A 7,241-nucleotide genomic window follows, 5' to 3' on the forward strand; every position below is an offset into this window, starting at 1 on the left:
TCCTCTTCAAAATGATTCAAATCACATACTTGAAGATTTTGAGTAATAATGTACGAGTTTTGCCCAGGAATATTCTTTTACAAAGGGCAGTAACTTCAAAATTATGCAAGAGTGTTATTACTGTATTACTTTCTTTGCTCACTTCATAATATTTTACTTTTAAATATACTTTCAAAGTAATCTTGAAAATTAGCATGAATATGGAAAGAGGCATGCTACTTTAAGTCTCAGAAATGATTTTTATTTGCTTGGGTCGTCAGACCAAACAAATAATGGTAGCGAAATTTCAGAGCCTAATGCTGTTAATTGGAAATGCCTAAAGTAGTCCACTTTTTTGAAGCGGTTACTTCCCTTTATATGTACACTAACGCCGAAAAATTCAGGGGAGATCAATGCGTAAAGATTGTCAAATGAGAGGCGCATTAATTTTCAAGCAAAGTAGTTCTCGAATGGTAGAAGATTTCTAATATTGTTTCATTCTTTATAGATATACATGCTTACAGTAAGCTCCATGATTATTTACATCTGTGTTAAACAACAGGTTTAGCGTCAAAATAATAAGAGTTTCAAACCCTAATTTAGAACAATATAGTTTTCTTCAAGCCGTTAACATATAACTTCACCGTGGCCGAGGGGTTTGCACGCTCGCTTATAAATCGAGAGGTTTGGAGTTCAAATCCCAGTTGAAGCAACTCATTTTTTTTATATTTTTTTTTTAAGTCAAATAAACATTGAATTGACTATCAGTGTTGCAATTAGTCTTAAAGCCAATTTACTACAGTTAAAACACTGGGAAGCATTGGTGGCACTATACAACAAGAGCTGTCACAGGAGACAGCGAAGCTCGACTAATAAAATGCTGGACGCAGTAAGGAGGACAAAACTATGAAAGAAAAATCAATTATGTATAATTAAGTATTAAGTTATATTAGTAAAAATATAACATTTGTTAACATCAATTCCAAGATCAAGGGGAATAATTCTAGAAATAGTCATGCAAGAGTTATGGACCTTGCCACACAACATTTGTGTAATGATAAGAAATATATATTTGAAGTTTGAAGTAGATATCTTAAAAAATAAAGAAGTTATTATATTTCTTAAAGAAAATCCTAAGTTCAAAGAGAGATAAATCTGTAAATATTGCTTCAAGAGTTATGAACATTGTCACATAAAATGTAAATGATTATAAGGAATAAGTATTTGAAGTTTGAGGTAGATACCTTTAAAAATAAAAAAGTTAAAATAAAAAATAACATTTTTCTAGTAAATAAATCTAAGTTTATGGGGAGATAATTCTTGCAATATTGGTGCTAGAGTTATGAACCTTGTCACATAAGATGTGGATGATGATAACGTAAATATATTTGAAGTATGAGGTTGATCCCTTAAGAAATAAAGAAGAAACAGTAAGAAATAGTATTTTTTGAGGAAAATTCTAAGTTCAAGGGGAGATAAATCTGAAAATATTGGTGCTAGAGTTATGAACCTTGTCACATAAGATGGGGATGATGATAAGGTACATATATTTGAAGTATGAGGTTGATCCCTTAAGAAATAAAGAAGTATCAGTAAAAAATAGTATTTTTTAAGGAAAATTCTAAGTTCAAGGGGAGATAAATCTGAAAATATTGGTGCTAGAGTTATGAACCTTGTCATTTATGATGTGGTTGATGATAAGGAACATATATTTGAAGTTTGAAGTTGATACCTTAAGAAATGGCAAAGTTATACTGAAAAATATTTTACTGCACCAAAACTTTAATCTAAAATCTGGACGCGGACGCTGGGGCGAGTAGGCCAGCTCTCCATATACTTCGTATAGTCGAGCTAAAAACAAATTGGTTTATAATCTCACAACCTTCACCTTTCTGACATTCTGAGACCCAAACAAATTCAGTGCCTTCTGTGCTTTGATTTTTTTCTTTCTGTAGAAAGGCAATCATGGGCTTTATAATGTTCTAATAATAGATTTAGGACATGTGTAAAACTTATTACCTGATGAATACAGTGCCAAATGTGATATGATTTGTGATATAAAAGGTAGCAAAAATGAAAATAAAATGGTACTTTGACTTCTATACAAACTACCAAATCACTATAACTGTACGAATTGCTAAATCACAAAAGATGGCTCAACTTATATATACTGGCAATGAGTAACTTTTAAGAATCTGCAACTGGACACCAAAAATATAAAGCTTTTGAAAAAAGAAAAACAAATAGCTATATTGAGACTTGATGGGTCTTAAATGGTAATTTGTGAAATTTCATAATGAAACTATACAAAGTAGTTTAAATTACAAAAAATATTAGTGCTTATAAAAATGCGCTGTATCATATATCGTTAAGCAAAGAAAATTGTACATTTACTTGAAATTTAACTCTTAAAAGTTAGCAAGAAATTAACTTGTCAATAAAATAACTGTTCGTTTTGTTGATTTTCATTGGTCAATCATGAAGTTCATGTTTCCTGTAAAAGTTACTGTATAAGTTCTACATGGCTGCAAATTTTTAAAATTAGTCACAACAATACAAAGAAAGGATTTTGCAGATTCAATAATTTGCTATAAAACAGGTTATAACTTGAGCTGCCACAGGAGCGACACAGGATTTTATGTAGATCCATTTACCGTTATTTCTGAAGGTGAACATTTGAGTTAAAGGGAGACACAGGCAAAATTTTCATCTCTTAGTTTTGAATTTTTCATTCACTATTCTGTAAATGTCCACAAAATGAATACACTAGAGAGTCGAAGGAACAAAACTTGACTCCATATAAAGAATAAAATGGTGGTTTCCTAACTTGACCCGCGTGGGTCAGGTTAGAGCGCTATGATTTCACAATAGTTGTCACAGTGAACTCTGGAAACGTTAAAGAAACATGCGAAATGAATGACTTGGACTTGTTTCAATCATACAATATCCATAATATCTGTAATTGTAACTTCAGGGGTTTGTTCAAGTTACAAGACTTGTTTTAAAACTATTCGGTGATTCTGTTGGCGTCTGAATTTCGTTCAACATATATAGATATATTTACACTTCAAACCCAAAATATATAGAATTTATACAGAAATTCAAGCTTGGATTTGTGTCATTTGTCATTTTAGCTTGATTTGTGTACATTAGATCATTTTTATATTTTTGTCATTATTTTGCCTGAGTATCCCCTTTTAAAAGTTTAAAAAAAAATTTGTCCCAAAGGGGACAAGAAAAAATATTTGATACTCGGACAAAAAATTTTCTAAAATTTTTCCTTTAAAGGGGGCCTTGATTGAACCCGGAAAGAAGTGGGATGATGGGTTTTTGCACACCCCCTTTTTGAGTAAAATTTAAAAAAATCCTTTAAGACGTAAAAGGGTTTAAAAGCGTGGAAATGGGGGGATGGGGCCAAATTCACCCGAAACCCAGGGCAAAGGGTTTAAGCATAAACCCCCCCCTACTTTTTGTTGGGAAGGGGGGGGTAAAAATTTCGAGGTTTTTAAAAAGCTGGTTGGTACTTTAACAGCAAAATATAAAGGGACAACCTTTTAAAATACGCCCTCAATCTATCCAAAAAAAAAAAATTCTTTTAAAAAATTTTTTGAAACTTTTAAATTAAAAATAAAATATTTTAACAGGAGTCAAAGTGAGGTATTATTAATATGTCATAATTAAATTTATAACAGTACAAGAGTACAAATCAAAACTGCATATACAACTACTTTACATCGCTGATTCAATTCAACAAGAATACAATAACAAAAGTACAACAACAAAAATACTTTACACGTATAACTTAAAAGAAAACAACAATTGTTTTGAAAATGAGACAATGAAGAAGTCTTTATAATACTTTTCGTCCTACAAAAAATGAAGCTGTATGTAAACATATAAACATTTTATAAATAAAAGATTGCTTATTTGATCTAAATATTACCCTTTTATAAAGTAAAGCTTGCAAAATTGCAATACATATTGTGTAGCTTAAGTCCATACTGGCAATACTAAACAAATATTGTGCAATGACATCAGCAAAAGAAACAACTATCAACAATTCAAGTAATCAAAACATTTCTTTTTTAAAAATCTCTGACTTCAATATATTGCGGTAATGGCATAACAATGAGAATGAAACAAAATTTGAGATGACTTAAATATAGAATGAGATACAAACACACTTAAAGCATTTTTATATATAATTGTAAAAAATACACCAACTTTTGATGATCATCTTAAAATTTTGTTTGTTTGTTTTAGGTTTTATGTCACGTCGACACAGTATAAGGTCATATCGCGACGTTCCAAGCTTTATTGGTGGAGGAAAGACCTCAGGTAGGCCTTTCCGTGCATTATTTCAGGCACGAACGGGCACCTGAGTAGAACCACCGACATTCCATCTTAAAAAGGGAGACTAATCTGACCAGTATAAACCATTTTACCAAACAATGGTTTGTGGTCTTCAGGTGGCCATCATTTACAGGTGGAAGTGTAATGCAACAAAGGTTTATTGGAAATTAATATATTTACAGTTGTATAAGAACTGGAGATCTCGTGATTATAAGTGGTTTTTAGCTAAAACCTTTAAAATATGAGTAAATATATCTTTAGTATTTTCTTATAATAATTAGCAAAGTACTTTTCTAATAGCATAGTGTTACATGTACATTCAGCATGATCTATTGAGACATCAAAGTAAAAGTTATCGTAAGATCTTCACAGAATTGCTTTACACAAATTATAAATGATAAAACGACAATTAGATTATCCTCAAATAATTAGGCATAAACTAGGGCTGGGAACGAATAAGGAATTTGATGTTCGAATATTTGTTTTCCATATTCGAATATATTCGAATATTCGTTTTTTATAACATTTGTACCAATATTTTCTCTTTGACGTATACGTATCCGAAATTGATTGCGTCAAAATACTGTACAATTTTAATATGTTTTGGAATAATCCACGAATAAAAATACCTATATAACTACGGTAAAAGTTTTTTTATTTTATATACATGTATTGTAAATCAACATAAATGTTTACTTTTGAAATAAATTCATAATTTGATTGCCTTTTTGTTCAGTTAATCCGACTGCTGGTCATTTGTCTTCATGGTCTTATTAACTGTAGGTAACTCACGTGACTTGATTGACAGTAATATGAATCACCGTAGCTTCTTAGCCCCAAAACACATAATTTACATTGAAACTTAACTTGAATTATTTATTTATAATTTTAGATAAGGTTTAAAATATTCTTCAGATAACATTTAGCTATAACGCAGTAAATATCACAACGGAGTTTAGTTTTCTACGGAATAAAAATATTTTGACGGAATATAGACAACTGACCATGCTTACATAAAGACACCGATTAATACGTGTCGATTTTTTCGTCTTCAAACAAATTTAAGACCATTTAACTGACTGATTAATCGGGACCAGATTATTGCAACAGAAACACAATAAATTTAAGATAAATTTTAAAATCGGAATATTACATTATAGTTCTGTTCAACAGGTAAATTTGAAACTGTGAAACGGGGTGCCCTTTTGATCAAACTATAGACCCAAAGTTTTTTCAACAGTTAATTGGGCGAATAATCGTTGACGACGTGTCATACAAACGTGTGAACAACTGGTCAAGTAAAAGGTACAATGGTTTTAATTTGCTATCTTAAAATTGAAATTTGAAAGTAATTACAAAAGAAAACACTTTTTTTTTTCGAATATTCGTATTCGTTTTTCAAATGTTCGAATTTGGTAGTGTTTTCGAATATTTGAATATAATTCCCCCCGGCCCTAGGCATAAACCTCTTCACCTACTATTCTGTTAGTTTTTGGAATTTTTGTAAAGTAAAATGGTAAAATTGCATTTGTTAACAACTTATCATTAACTGCAATCTGTTGAAAATTTATACATATACGAGTGCTTGTAATGTAATATAACACATTCCCAAAATCTTTTAACGAAGTGTTTGGAAGTTTTAATAAGTAAAGGTTAACTTGGGTATTACAATGCCACTGATAATTACAAAACAAAGTTTTACCCAATAATCCAAAAATCAAAGTTATCATTTGCCACTGTCCTGCCTTTAAGTCATTTTCAGCCAGTATAAGAGAAATAAAATGAGATAAACCCATACCTCCTGGGTATTTTAATGTAAACATTCATTTAATATGCTTATATACTTATATACTCTAAAAAAAAATCAACTTTAGAAAAAATTAATTCTTATACAGTATTTTCATTATTTCATTTACTGAATAGCCATTTTTACAGGTATACATGTATTTTAATGACATGACTACCACAAAATGTATTTAAATTAACCTGTTTTTAATTTTTTTAACCAACATATCCTTAGGGTGATGTCAATTTTCCAGGTAAGCAAGACCTCATATTGGCCTACTTTATAAATTTTTGATGGTATAAACAAAGTATCTTGAAAGGAAAAAATCCATCACATAATTTGCTAGACATTGTGAACATAAAAATTTGGCCCTTCAAAAATTCAAACATAAAATTCTTTGAAAATCAAAGAAAGCATAATTCTAATGATTTCGGCACTGCAGCCATAATCCAAAAATATCATATTTATACAGTAATGGTTTAACTGGAAAGAGAACAATTATCTAAATATAGTAGTAATATAATTGAGCCGCGTCATGACAAAACCAACATAATGGGTTTGCAACCAGAATGGATCCAGACCAGCCTGCACTACCACGCAGTCTGATCAGGATCCATGCTGTTCGCTTACAACTCTATAACAAGTAGAGAAACTGATAGCAAACAGCATGGATCCTGATCAGACTGTGCGGATGCGCAGGCTGGTCTGGATCCATGCTGGTCGCAAACCCATTATGTTGGTTTTGTCATGGCGCGGCTCATATGTTATTCCGAACTCAGCAAATGTGGGTTTTTCCAAGCTAATCACCTACTAAAAACAAACTTTTACTGTTATAGTTTCACGGTGCACTACTGTTCACAATAGATTAGTCAACCTGTTGTGCTTATTATCGAAGCTGTAACTAAAAATTTGTTGTACCCCTCCACTTAGCTGGGGAAAAAAACCTAAAATATTTCTAATTCTGGATTAAGTCTATTGGCTTATCTTATCTAGTCTATAAAAAGTAATGGGTTTATGATAATGTACATGCTGAAGTGCAACACAATTAATGTTAAGTGTATGTCATATTATAACTTATCTTTGGGTCCAGTTGGCACACAAATATAACATATTCTATCTTTTA

Source organism: Ruditapes philippinarum, unplaced genomic scaffold (assembly GCF_026571515.1).
Source record: "Ruditapes philippinarum isolate M1 unplaced genomic scaffold, ASM2657151v2 ctg7285_1_1_1_1, whole genome shotgun sequence".
NCBI lineage: Eukaryota > Metazoa > Mollusca > Bivalvia > Venerida > Veneridae > Ruditapes > Ruditapes philippinarum.